Raw genomic sequence first — 13,912 nt, 5'->3', positions numbered from 1 at the left:
GGCTGTGATAGACACCACTGCAGTAAGATCAATATTTTAAAAATAGGAAAAAGAAAAAGAAAATTACCTAGGCTTCATTCCAATTAGTGTCTTTTAGAAATTCTGATGAGTCAGCATTTCCACAAGTATAAAGTTGTTTTCCCATGTCAATTTTATTTAGTTATAAAAATGGTTACCAATGTGAATTATTTTATCATCTAAATTTGCAATGAAATGGTTGTTACAGTATATAATTTTCACCATTTCTCTAAATTCTGATTTATACAATACATATGAATTTTACACAGCACTCAATTTTATTTGAGTGACCTATTTGATTTATTTAAAATCATAATAATACTTGTCCCACTATTTGTATATTTTGCCTTTTGTGACAGTCACTGATTCTCTCTTACTTATCATTGTTCTTTTCTATAACACAAATACCTCTGTTTCTCTGTGCTATTTTGTCAGCAAAATGATCTTATACTCCTGTCTATAACCAGTTATTACAAGTAGGAATAAAACTAATAACATCCTATTAGCTCACTGTTTCCTTAGAGCCTCAGAAAATCACCCTTGTGATTGCTGACCTGGTTCTGCAAGTCCCTATGCTGCATCTAAAGTTGTCTCCTGCTTAGAAGCAAGCTAGATACAAAAATACAGAGACAAAAGAGGATAGCAACCTTTACTCACTGTTTATGTTGCTTTTCTTTTGTGGAATTACCTTACATGATGTTAACATTACCAACACATTATTATGAATATTTAACAATGTAGTTTATGAATCTACACTCATCGAAAAAATATATTCCAATTCAGCCTTATTTCTTAAAATTTGCTTTGGGACACAGATAATGGAAATGGTGTGTATATTCTTTATGTCTGATTTAATCCTTTGCGTTATTCTACACTGTGTACATCAGGACAGGGCAGCCAACAAGGCCGTAGGGAAAAGTTTTATTGTAAGCAAAGTTTTATAGTATAGTTAGATGTGCATGGACTCCAGTTGATTATAAAATGCAAAAGTGTGATAAGCTGATGAATCACAAGATGTGATGTGATCCCAAATTATTCAAATAATGCAAGATAATTCAGTTTGTGTTACAAATTGTTCTAATCTGCACAATTAAAAGCATAACCATGAGCATAATCCTAAAAGATTCACTTCATTAAGCAGGCATCTCTGGCTGTTTGCCTTATTTTAATACCAGACTGAAAAATGAAAAACTTAAAGGCAATTTGCAGTAGTGACAGTATACTGCATTTATGTCCTCTTATAATTTTTGAGCTCATTGATATTTTTAAAATATACAGATTGAAGTTATTATGATCAAAATACCATATATAATTTTAATCCTAGTATTAGAAAATTTAATGTGGCTCCAAAATGAGGTATTGCAGTGTCATTAACCTGGAAGGTTAAAAGCAGCTATCTTGTCATCAGATGTTGACAGTGCCTTCTACCAGTCATCAGTAATTTTTATGGTAGCATTATTCATTAGTGTACTGAAGTTCATTCCTGACATGTACATTTATTGTGTTGTCTTTTGAAAGTAGGAATGAGAATGAAGATACAATATCATGTATGCAATCAGTAAAATATTGAAATGAAGCTTTTCATATGCAGCCGCCCCACATCCTCCATATTAGACAGGCCCGATATCAGGTAATGTGAAACTTTGAAAATCATATAACAAAAACAGCAGCATCAACAAAAGGAAACAATACAAACAACTTGAGTCCATGCTGAGTTAAATTTGTGAGTTATCAAAAACTATAGTTATCTCAGTTTGCTTATCTATTAAAAGTGTTGTTAATAATGTTTAAGATTCTTAAGAATGCCCAAAGTTTATGCTTATCCTGCTGTGACTTTGATTTATAATCTGATATGATAACCAATTATAATATTTACAAAACTGTTAACACTAGAAATAATTCATAGTTGAAAGAAGAAATCATATTTTCAGTTCTATGTGGACTGGTAAGGTTGTAGCATTGAAGTGTGGATTTGGTGAAGTTTATCAAATTAGGTGCTAAATTGCTGATTTCTGTTTTTTTCAAAAGGGTATATGTGATCAGACACAGAAAAGGCAATGCTAACATGAGAGATTTTTCTGTTGCTCAAATGACACATTCCATCAAGTAGTTATACATTTATAAACAAGACCAATTTGGAGATATAAATAATTAAAGACTGACAAGATTTCTGAATTGATGGCAGTATTTCCCAATGATGTTTTACTAAAAATTGTCTAAAAACAGGAATTAAGCATTCCAGAGGAGTTTGAAATTAAGTAAGCTTGGAAAATATTAAATTAAATAGAATTAAATAGTTTTCTGTACCTGCTGTATTTTACGGATTATTTAATGATTATTTAATATATTAAAGAGAATGCAGGTTCTCTCACATTATTTGATCAGCAATCATCTTCAGTATTTACAAATGTGATCATGCAAAAATACTCAGCAGAATGCAGGTTCGGAAATATTTTAATTAAAAAAAGAACTTGTATTTCTTGTAAAACCTATCTGAATGCTGAGATATAGAGAAATAGGAATACTGAAGTATCTTTTAAAATTTAATTTTAATGGAACATAGAGCAATAACTGAGAATCACATTCCTACACATGCCTGAAAAATTTGTCTAAGGTACCATAATAACAGCTAGCTAGCCTGTCCCTGAGAATTACATCCCATAGTTTCTAATATATTGGATGGGCCAGATCAGGCTTGTTCTGTATTTTCATTACAGAGATGTAGTGACCTAGAATAAGTTATGGTTGGAGAGGAGTTCAGATCTACTTCTTACAAGGGGGCCAATAAAATTCAATTTTAATTTACCTAAGGGAAAAAAGAAATAATTTATAAAGCTTATATTATATTCTAAATAGAAATTTATATAATCTCATATATTGCTCCATGTATAAGAGAAGGCAACTTTGTAAAATCCAGTTCTTTTCCCTAAATCTACTGCATCACACATGAGCAAGTAGGTTTTCTAAGTATAATTTGGATTTAATTCATGTAAGTTTGCATATAACAGCAGAAATCATGCTTTTGAACTTCATTTCTTGATATAGTTGTATTTGTTCATACTTTCATCCAACATGTAATCGTCTGGTCAACCAAATGCTAGACTTTTGCTAAAGAATCAGGATGAAAACATGAAACAAGCATTCATTGACTTGTTTAAATGAATTATAGAACTGATGATCATATAATTATACAATTAAATACATAAGCAATACAAGTACTTTGAAGATTTATAACAAAATGAACTTAAAAATTTCAATTCTAAATATTTAAATAATTGATTTAAATAAGGAGTTGCTAATAGTCATATTTTCCATGGACTCTTTAAAATAATGAAAAGGGCTTATATTCTAGGATATCACAGCATTTATTACAATGGTTATAACTCAAACGTTCAAAAGCATGTTTTGATATTGTATTAAATTAATATATTTTGTATTTCCATTACCAGTGGCAGATTTAAATATTAAGCCATGTTTTACACAATGTCTCTTTTCTAAATGCAAAGTTGTTTCTCAAAGTGTGACTTAGACATATATTAACATTTATTGAAATATATCTTTTGAATACATATTAAAATAACTCTCGAAAACTATATCCTGGGACCTAGAAGTTGGTTGTATTGATTGAATAATACTGAAATTAGTTTTATCTAAACTATGAATTGGATCAATTAATCTTATATTGTGGGCAATTTCACCATAGTGACAAGGAAATTTTTAAGGTTAGCTCATATTTGCAATGGCCTCCTTTTATGAATTATGTCAACTAGGTCAATTACTAAATCTTTCTACAGATGAGAATGTTGACTTATCTCATAGGAGAATAGGAAAGAAATATTAAACACTACTTAAATTTTGACATCTGAATATTCTTGAACATGACATCTTACTAACCTCTTGTATTACATGAGTAGTAGGATTGCATTTACACATGAAAGAGGTACATATGTAGTGTGAAAAAAATTGATAGATGAGGTTTCATTATACTCATGTGAAAATCTGCAAGTTCCATGGTATATATTTTATTTGATAAGTCAGCAATGTAAGAAAAAAGCAAAAACAAAAGCAGATCCCTGAGGCACAACAAGTCTCTTCACATGGCCTTCTCTTCTATTATCTTAATTTACTAATACGTTTAGAAGACTTTTCTAAACAAAGTTCCATGTTTTATATTCAATGTTTGTGTACTATTAAAATTTATAATGTTCTATCATAAGAGATAAAATTTATTTCTTTAAATCTTAAATTTTGTTGGTGTTATAATTAATGTAAATAATCATATAATAAACACTGGGATATCAGGTGGTCATTTCTTCTGTGTCAATGATGATATTTATTCAATAGCAATAGTTTTAAATGACAATTTAGTCATTGAATTTGTAGTTCCTCTATTTATGGAATTATTTTAAATTGATGGTTCCCTTAAGGACATTCACTTTAAATTTATTAAAGATATTTATTTATTTATTTATTAAAGATATTTATTTATTTATTTATTAAAGAGAGAGTGAGAGAGAGAGAGAGAGAGAGAGAGAGAGAGAGAGAGAGAGAGAGAGAGAATTTTTAATATTTATTTTTTAGTTATCGGCGGACACAATATCTTTGTATGTGGTGCTGAGGATCGAACCCAGGCTGCAAGCATGCCAGATGAGCACACTACTACCGCTTGAGCCACATGCCCAGCACAATATTAAAGATATTTAAAATATTATGAGGGATACAACAAATGGGACTCATTTTTTTATGATTTCAAAAGAAAATACACTGTTTAGGGGTTGGAGTTGAGGCTCAGAGGCTCTGCTCACCTAACATGAGTGAGGCACCAGGTTTGATCCTCAGCACCACATAAAAATAAAGATATTGTGTCCACCTATAACAAAAAAAATAAATATTAAAAAATAAAAAAAGAAAATACACTGTTTAATGCTGTAAGGGGGAATTCTTGTCCCTGTCTGTAGGCAGCATGTTGCATATCTATCAATGTATGGCAGTCAGTCTGAAGTGTTTGTGAAACACTAATATGAAAGACCTTGAAAGATGATAAGGAAAATAAAAGTAATGAAATTTTGTTCTGTATCTAATATTTTTGTTATGTAATTAACATTTTTGTATTTGAAATAACTAAAAATTTTATTCAAGATAATTCAATAAAATTTAGTTATATTTTATCTAATAACTTTCTAAAGCATAGTAGTCTTTCAACTTTACTCTTATATTGTCATAAATCTTTGAAATATATAACTTATTCCCTTTTCCATTCAAAATTTTTAAAAATTATTTGACATACAGAATAATTGGTAGAATATAAGATTTAGATTATGGATTCTACCTTAATTTCCCACTAATTAGTTACTAATATTACAACTGTATGAATTATGGCATTTTTTTTAAGTTTTGCATGAGCCTTAGTAATTTTGTCAAACAAAACCATACATTTTCATTGTTAATTATAATATTTTCCATAGTGTTGTCAGAGCATATAAGTCGTTGTTAAACTGCTTTGTTCATTTATTTGTAAGAATAAGATAAATATTCTGTCACAGCTTTTTTACTGCTGCAACCAAACAAGCTAACAAAAACAATTTGAAGAGAAAAAGGTTATTTGGGGCTCACGGTTTCAGATGGCACAGTCCATAGATAGCCATCTTCATTCCTCTGTGCCTAAAAAGAGGCAGAATGTTATGGCAGAGTGATGTGGTAGAGGAAAAGCAGCTGGGTACATGGCACCAGGAAACAGAGAGAGGGAATTATCTGGTTAGGGATAAAACATATAATCCAAAGGCAAGCTCCCAATGACCCACCTGCTTCAGCCATACCCTACCTGTCTATAGTTACCACTCACTTAATTCCTACCAGAGTGTTAACACAGTGATTGGATTAAGGCTTGGTTAAGGATCTTATAACCTTAAAAATCTAAATCTTCTTGCTTTGTCTCTTGTATGACTTTTTTGGGGGCACTTCACTTCTGAAGTATAATAATGTGATTTCATCATGAAATTTTATTATATTGTTGTATTATACTCATAAAAACATAGGTGATCTGCTACCATTATATCAGGAGGCAGAAATATTTTCATTCAGGCAGTCATTATGAAGTCACAAATGCCAAACATTTTATGCTATAGTCTCCATTAAGTAGTCATTCTGATATACCCAGAATTTTAATTCCCTGAATTTCCTACCTCATATAGCCATTTTGTAAAGCTGTAAAGGAGACTTTATAGTACTTATAGCAAATCAACATTATATTTTATATTATATTATCACTAACATATGTTTCTCATTGTTAAAAAAATCTGAAATCAGTTAAATATATCAAACTTTACTTGAATAAGAAAAAAAAATTTCCACAACTGGACAACATTCCAGATTGATGATAATTCTGAATTCCCAATCCCACCAGGCATAGTTGTAGTTATTCAGGGAAAAAGAAGTGAAGTGTAGAATAGCTTGATTGGTTATGGTAAGCATTTGCTTATGTGGTCTTCTTTTGGTAGCCTCCAGCATCTAACTGGGTAGATAATCAGCTACTATGAGTGCCTGAGACTCAGTTGCTTGATTACAAGGGTATAATCTTAGTTAGGTTACTATTTGCTTATATGTGTTGCTAGTGCACTATGTAAAGAGTCCTCTTAGGGCCAAACTTGTCAGTCAAGTCCAGAGGCTCTTTTAGGATAAATGTCATTCCATTCAACATTATGATAGCATATTAAGTACATGATAAGTACAGTAAAAGAAAAGTGAAGTTATCTTTCTTCTTCTCTGTGTGTCTCAATGGCATAATAGATAATCACCATAGTTGTTGAATAAAAGAATAAATAAGTGAATGTAAAGTTGAAGTTGGAAGGAGTATTTTCACATTGATAAAATTATGAGGTTTAGGTTCCTAGAATTTATGAGCACTAAACATTCTCAGTTATAGCTCTGAATGTGATTTTCATAGGAAAGGGTTAATTTATATATGTATATATGTATGTGTACATATATATTTGTACATATACATATGTACAAAATTTGTGGGCTAAAAACTGTCTTCTGTTTAAAAAAAACTGTTCTATTTTTGTGATATGTTTTCCAAATTCCAAATAGGTTATTTAAAATTATATGGAATTCTGCCTTTTTATAAACTAATGGCCTAAACCCATGTTATTCAAATTATTTGGTAAAATTTTTAAATCTAATAATTAATATATGCTTTTAAATATTAACACACATTTTGACAGTTCTCAGTCTTACAGAACTTCTACATGATGTGCCAGCCATTCTGCTCTTATTAATAATTAAAGTTACATGGACTTGAAGTTTAAATACTTTGCAATTTACCTCAACAGCAAAATCAAGCTCATTTATTCCCTTTCCTCCATAAGTAAAAAACAATCAGGCATCAAGAATTTCCTAGAATTAAGAATTATAGAGGATATGATATTATACTGTTCATAAGTCCATGACTCAAAAATTAAACCCAAAACATTCCATGAATTAAAAGTATAAACAACATGATAATTATTATTTCATTAAAAGAGAGAATTCTAATACCAAAATAAGCATCTAATCCCAAAATAAGGAAAAAATTCTTTAAATTGAGAAGTTTTGTTTTATGAAATACCTACTATATTTTTCTCATTTCCTTAAGAATTTATGAAGACTTTGTCATGATCTATGTGCAAATATTTGGAGATAGTGCAAAATCTTATCTTCATTTACAAATGAGAACACTTAATTTTTTTCAAGATTTTATTGAATTTGTCATATTGCTTTCACCTTGAACATATACTGTTGAACCTACTACCTAGGTCCATATGTGAACAATTAAAATAAATTAAAGAAGAAGTGTTTTTTTCCTTAAAAACAACTTTCATAGTTCTATGATATGTAACATGACTACTAGTTCAGTGATTTTACCCAGACACTAGTTGGTAGAGTTAATCAAAAACTGTAATAAGTCTGAAGTTCATCTTTGAGGAGTAAACCAAATCAAATACTGTTGAGAGCTGATTCTAAACAAAAGAAAGTTACTTTCCTGTAAACTAAAGCAAGCAGAACAGAATACAATTACACAGGACTAATATAATGATGCCTACAGCAAGTTGGGCCTGACTGAATCATTTTAACCTTAAGACACTCATCTAAGGTTTTAATCATACTCCTTAGGCTTCAGGAAAATAGATTCTAAGTGAAACTTTAATCTGAGAACTTAATGTACTGTAGCCTCTTCTTCAAACTAAGATACTGATGGTAATGACCTTCCGTTTTCCCTGACCCTTTAAATCTTGAATACACTCTGGAACACATTCATGTACAAACACATCTAGGCATGCATACACACACGACCTGGTGTTATGTAAAAGTACTAGAAGATGCTTAGAATTAAATTTGTAAAATGCCAGGAGTCTTTATAAAAATAGAACACGTTAGAACATTGTAACAGAGTTTTCTGGAAATAATCTCACATTTGATCTCATATCCTAGACCCTGGGCACCTAACTGCATTTCTGGTTCTGGGAATTAATTTTTATCCTGGATTATTATTTATAAACACATTTATTTTATTTTTATTCATTTTGTTCATGTGTTCCATAGCATAACTCTAAACATAAAATCTTGTTTTGTACTAATTATTATACACATTATAAATGGAGAGTTGGATGCAAACTTCCTGCTTCTCAAGGTCTAATTCAAAGGTCTAAATTCAAAACCTTATCACTCACTAACTATATGTGCCAATGACTCTACTTAACTCTGGAGCATCTAATATGAATATGTTATTGTTTCCACCTTAAAAAAAAACCCTTATATTCTAGTTAAAGTCACTTTGTCAGTACATTTGTTGCTTTTTCCCATTGTCTGGCCATTGTGACATTTGCTACATCTGGGTTTAGGTGTCCTTTAGATTGGTGTATATTTTTATACCAGCCATATGCAAAGAACCAAGTAATTTGTGTGAAGAAGTGATGTTTCATCACGTTGCCCTTTTGTTATCGTCTTGTTTGACCTTACAAACATCACAGCAGTATTTTTTTTTTTAGTGAAACCAAGCTATACCCTGATAGAGAGGAGAGTTGTTTCTCCAAGACTAGTATCTAAGGTTAGCAAGCAGTCCATTATTTCCTAATAAGCTTCAGTATGTCATTGGAAAAAAAAAAATGATGACTTGGTTCATGCAGAAACATGTGAATGCTTGACAATGCATGTGGAAGTTTGAAGCATGTTCCTTCCTCCTGAGTCCTTATTTCCTTCTCTTTCTCCTAACTTGATTTGAGCAGCAAAAACCACACTACCCTGTGTTTTTCCACAGAGAAAGCACTTGGGAATATATAGAAGTTCATGCAAATCTAATATCTGACCCTGCAAATTACTTGGATCCATTTTCTGAATACATTTATTCAATTTTTCTTTGTTCCAGAAAATTTTAATTTCTTTTCAGTTCAAGCAGACCATTAACTAAAGAAAACTTCACTAGAGAACCCAATATACTTTTATTTCACAGCAAAAAAATGTAAAACCTTTTCAAGAACTGAAATAACTCTGGACATTGTGATATATGCCTATAATACCAACAATTTGAGAGGCTGAGACAGGAGGATTGTAAGTTCAAAAAATCAGCCTCAGTAATTTAGCTAGACCCTAAGCAACTTAGTAAGATTCTGTCTCAGAATAAAAAAAGTTAAAAAAGGGTTGGGGATATGGTTTAGTCTTAAGTGATCCTGGGTTTGATCCCCAGTTAAAAATTTAATGCTGAAATATCATTTTGAACTTGATTCATTTAAGAGAAAAGGGTTAAATCCACTTAAAGATGAATGATTTTTGAATGAATATCCAGGATGTGCAACTGTCTTAAGTAATACATAAAGACTAAAGAGGAGGCAGATATAAAAGCTAAAAAATAACAATAATTAAAAAGTAATCTTCATTTCTGTGAGTAGCTAAAAGAATGGCAGTTATTTGATTACAAAAAAAGAATGTGATTCACTGAAGGAACATTATGTTAATTAACTTTGTTTTTAATATAAGCATTTTAATTTGAAGAAAGGGATGCATTCTTCACATAGTTTTGTTTTGATTTTGGTACAAGTGTTTGAACACAGGGGTCCTTAACCACTGAGCTAAATCCCTCCTCCCAGCCCTCCCACATTTTTTAAATTATTTTTTTTATTTTGAGACAAGATCTCACTTAGTTGCTGAGGCTGATCTTGAACTTGCAATCCTCCTGCCTCAGCTTCCTGAGCCACTAGGTTTGCAGGTGTGGGCCACTGTGCCAGCAACAATAGGGTACATTTAACTCAACTCTTTTTTTATATTTCCAGTTCTGAAACCTGAGCCTCATCTGGGCTTCAGGCCAAGAAAAGGTATAGTTTTGCCCTTTTTTACCCGCAGGCTTAGTTACCCACAGGCTATCTCAAATAGTGAGCATAAGAACTTAAATATATTCAAATCACTATAATAGAGAAAAGAGTATAAAACTAATCATAGTAACAGTTGTTCCTCAGAAAAACTGTGTTAAGACTCTTTAAGTAATATGCTTGGGATGTAGGAGAAAGTATTAAGACAGAGAACAGAAGAATAGGCTGTATCATGTACCAAAAAAATTTTTGCTATATGTTTCTTTTGTATGAATGGTTTTGATGAATTTTTATCTGTAGGAGTGAACGGAAGAATCAATTTAGTTTGATGAATGATTAAAAATATGAATATATATGTGCATGTATATGCACATATGTTCATATATATGTAAATGTACATGTAAAATCTTCCCCCTTTCTCTCAAGAAACTCTTCATTTAGTTTAAGAGACTGTCATACTATAAATACCTGTGATTCAGTATACTGTATCTTTCACATTTATTGGTTTAGTGTTGTAAGATAATTTTATAAAAATCTGGCTGGATATCAGACTTACCCAAGAGAGATGGTATATATGATGTAAGGTCAAGAGCCAGAATTCTTTAGTGATATCACCAGAGTCAAGTTAATGCAAGTCATTAACTCTACTACTGTGTTTCTATCTACATAAAAAGAGCTTTCTCATTGGACTGAGATGATGATAACTGTATTAAATATATAAAATATTTAGGAAGGTTCTAGGTTATATCATATTCTCCATAAAATTTAAATAATTATTATTATCACTTACATTTACTTGGCACCAGGATTTTATAGTTTTGGTGTAGGCTGGTGTAAATTTCTAACAATCTACATTTTAATAATCACCAGAGTTACTTTTGATACAGGTGATGAGGCGAGGTGCAAAGCAACTCAGTGAGATCCTGTCTCTAAATAAAATACAAAACAGGGCTGGGGGATGTGGCTCAGTGGTTGAATGCTCCTTAGTTCAATCCCTATTACCTCCCAGGCCAAGAAAAATGAATATTAGAAACCTTTGTTCTGGATCATATAGATTGAGTACTGACATAAAAGAAAATAGGAAGTTTACAACTTTATTATCAATTAAAATGGAAATGTTGAAGAGATACTACTATGAACAAATATTTTAGAAGGAAATAAAAAGGAGAACAATGTAATAGGTTCTGTATATAGCAGAAGTCACCTATTGTTTTCTGGACATGTATATTTTTTATGCAATCTTGACCCCATTTAAATATATGGAAATTCTGTGCACATAGATATTTATGAATATCTGGCCAATATATATTAATGAGACTCACTCAGTGTATCTCTTGCTGAATGTTTAATTCTGAATATAATTTTTAGTTGCGAGAAAAAATGAGTTAAGGTGGTTAAAAGAGAAAAATATTACCTCAGTCATGACTCATTTTTCATTGAGATACATTTTAAAAACTGTGCTGCATACATCAAATTCAAATATTTAATATCAATATACAGTTTTGTACGTATATGTTTTCTATGTTACTGATTCTAAATTAAGTTTTATGTTCTATTATCAAATAGCAGGGCTCCTCAATTAGTGTCTTTCATTTAATAAAAAATAGTTTTTATATTAAAATGCTTAATATAGGAGTGTGTGTGTGTGCACGCATGTATCTTTTTTCTTCAATAATGAGAACTGAACCCAGGGTACTTTACCACTGAACAAAACTCCCAGTCCTTTTTTTTTGGGTGGGAGGTATCTGGGATTGAGAGGCACTCCATCACTGAGCCACATCCCCAGCCCTATTTGTATTTTATTTAGAGACAGGGTCTCTAAATCTAAGTTGCATAGAGCCTCACTTGCTGAAGCTGGCTTTGAATTTGTGATTCTCCTGCCTTAGCTTCCTGAGCTGCTGGGATTACAGCATGTGCCACCATGCCCTGCTTCCCAGTCCTTTTTATTTTGAGACAGAACCTTGCTAACTTATGAGGGCTGCCCAGAACTTGTGATTCTCCTTACTAGCCTCCCAATCACTGCGATTACAAATGTGCAACAAGACACCTGTATTATATATAGATTATCCAGTAATTGGATTGTGAAAGTTTGAAGACCCTTAATTTCTCAAATATAACTCAAAGCCTCTGTTGAAAAGAAAGTATTTCAAGTATGTAGAACACATTAAAATATTTATTATGGATTGGTGTGAATGCCTATGAAGTAGTGTGAATGCTTCAAATGGAATGCTTTAAATGGAATCTCAGGCTAGGCACAGTGGCATAGGCCTGTAATCCCAGCAATTTAGGAAGTTGAGGAAGGAGGATCACCAAGTTTGAAGACACAATTCAGAGAGACTCTGTCTTAAAATTTAAAAAATAATAAAATCAAAAAGCATTGAGGATGGAGTTCAGTGATAAAGCAACCCTGAATGAATTTAATCCCCAGTACCACAAAAGGAAACAAACTGACTTTTAACAGAAACAGAATTATATATAGAATCATTTTCTAATTAATTTAGCTGTATGCTTTGTCACCAAACATGAGAAAAACATGAAACTAGAACATTTGGGGTATATTCATTTTTCCTATAAAAACTCATTGCAGAAATGAACTCTATCAGCAATAAAGCTATGTGGAGCCATAAAATAACTACTTAAAGAAAGATTGTCAGGAAAGTGTTTATGCTCTGAGGTTGTTAGTTCAAAGAAACAGCTCTGATTTCTTGCAAAAAATAATGAATAAAATTAATTATGACTCTTGGTATATATAAAACATATTTCCTAGCTTTTAAAATTTTCTAAGAATCAGTTACTTCTTGTAATAATAAAATTTGTTTTCTCTTGATACAATTTATTTTTTAAAACAGTTTAAATTGAAAGTTTTTAATTTTGTTTTTTATTTAATATAATCAAAGAATTAATGACTTTTTGCTGCTTATCAGCTATATATCAATGTTATTTTACTATTTATTCTTATGATTTTTCTTCTTCGTTGAAATCAAGTGAACTTGCAAGTCACTTAGACTAAAGTCATCGGGACTCATGTTCTTCTATTGGGGAGTAAGTGGAAGAGAGCCTGTCCCAATGTTTGAACCCAACTAATCAGATCTTGTTCCCTGGCATGATGGGAATTCCAAATATCATTATATAACTTTAAATACTTTATATGAGAAGAAGGAAATAAAATCTGGTTAGAACAAGCCTTAACATTGTAAGATATAAACTCTGCTTTTATTTACATAAATCACTGAAGCTTTTAAATGTTATATTTTGAAAATTTAATATAATTGTAGAGCTTCTGATTTCTCCATAGGTTGTCTACTGTCACTTTGCACTGATAATTAGAAACCTGATATACAAAGATAAATGAAATTCACAGAGACCGAAGTAGTACCCTTTCCACAAGATTCAATTCTCTCCACTATAAAACCTTTCTTGGAACTGCCAACTCTTAGCAACATGTGACAAAATTGAGTTTAACCTTGTTTTGTCTTTCCTTGCTATTCTTTTGGTGGGGGTTATTGCAGAGAGGAAAAAAAAAATAGTGGCTGGAGTAAAAGACTGTCAACATT

The 13,912-nt window shown here is 31.2% G+C and overlaps 1 protein-coding gene across 13 annotated transcripts in view; it reads left to right on the top strand.

Moving 5' to 3' along the window:
• The window catches only part of Epha5 (EPH receptor A5), a 333,364-nt gene that overhangs the window by 45,216 nt on the left and 274,236 nt on the right, over positions 1–13,912 (top strand). The window lies entirely within an intron of this gene.

The sequence above is a fragment of the Ictidomys tridecemlineatus genome, chromosome 9 (genome assembly GCF_052094955.1).
Source record: "Ictidomys tridecemlineatus isolate mIctTri1 chromosome 9, mIctTri1.hap1, whole genome shotgun sequence".
In the NCBI taxonomy this organism is placed as follows: Eukaryota; Metazoa; Chordata; class Mammalia; order Rodentia; family Sciuridae; genus Ictidomys; species Ictidomys tridecemlineatus.
The sequence above is the reverse complement of the archived record's forward strand: the minus strand, read 5'-3'. Positions and strand labels throughout refer to the sequence as shown.